Source organism: Schistocerca nitens, chromosome 2, assembly GCF_023898315.1.
Source record: "Schistocerca nitens isolate TAMUIC-IGC-003100 chromosome 2, iqSchNite1.1, whole genome shotgun sequence".
Lineage (NCBI taxonomy): Eukaryota > Metazoa > Arthropoda > Insecta > Orthoptera > Acrididae > Schistocerca > Schistocerca nitens.
The window spans coordinates 912377786-912379237 of NC_064615.1; positions in this window are offsets into that span (position 1 = coordinate 912377786).

The following is a 1452-nucleotide window of genomic DNA, read 5'->3' on the forward strand; positions in this document are numbered from 1 at the left end:
CTTGGTATACAATGAAATATCATTTCTTAGTTACCTGTCACTAACCTTGAAATTAACCACTGAAATCACAACTGTGAAATCGATAAATTTGACACAGACAAGGAAACATTCATCATTGTGTGGGTTGTATACGGAATCCAGCTGAACATAATGAGGTAACGAAGGAAATCTAGAAATATGCTGAGAGTGTTAATTAGATAAGATTCTCCATTCTAGTGTTACCAGTGAAAATATTTCATCTCTGTGTAACTATTCATACCACCATTCATTCGACCTATTTAATGCGTTATAAGCCTTTGTCTCTCTAGACAATTTTTCTCCCTCCTCCCCTCCCACTTCTCACCATTACCAAGTAAAATTCTGTGAGGTCTACACTGTATGCTATCAACATATCCCTCATGTAAAATTGTCCCATAAATCTATTTTTTATCTTCTTTGATTGACACATCAAATCTTCAGCACATTCAGCAAAAACTGAAATAAATTTATTTTCACTGGTGACAACTTTGGCAATGGGAAAGAATATAAGGTAATTTGAGTAACACATGGAGGAAAGTAGTTGTGTGATAAATGTGTTGATACTTAATAATTATATATATATATATATATACTGTCTGACAAAAAAAATGTAGTACCCAGAAGGGGAGGAGGAGATGAAACGGAATGAAACTTCATGGGCTGAGAAGATATTTAACATTATTGCAATGATCACAAAACAGTCAAATTTATAAAGAACTTGACAGTATGAGCTCCCTTAACAATATGACGTTGCACCCCATCTCTCCTGGATGCGTACACTGACTCAGACGGGAGCGGTATTGTGAAGCTATTGTCTCCTTTCTTGAGGCAAGCTGACTGCCAGTTGTGATAAATGGTCCTTGATATCCTGGATACTGACACAGGGATGAAGATTAGGACCAAGCTGGCCCCAGGCATTCTGTCAGTGACAGATCTCTGAGGATCATGCTTGCCATGGAAGTAACAAAACATCGTGGACACAGTTCATACACACATTTCTCATGTGAGGATGAGCATTGTCAAAACATGACACCATGGTACAATTGCATGAGAGATAACTCATGAGGACATAAGACATTCATGGTGTTCCTCCAACCACTGGTGTGGGATGACACAGTATTGTATGTAGTCCACTACTTATTTTCAGATGGCAGGCACGGATGTAAAGGGGTTAAGATATACTTAGTGCACAATTTGGTTAGCCTCCAATGTGACGGGCAGATGTGGCCAAGTGGAATCATGAAGACAAGTTTTTCTGCCCTCATGTTACTGGGCTACTGTCAAATCTGAGTGCCCCACAAACATGGACACAATCAAGCCAAATGGGTACTCACAATGAGACCCCTTTTTATCCCTGGCATGCTCTGATAACACTGTCTCACAAGTACATGGTATCTCTATCCTCCACAGTGATCCCTCAATATCTGATGCTGT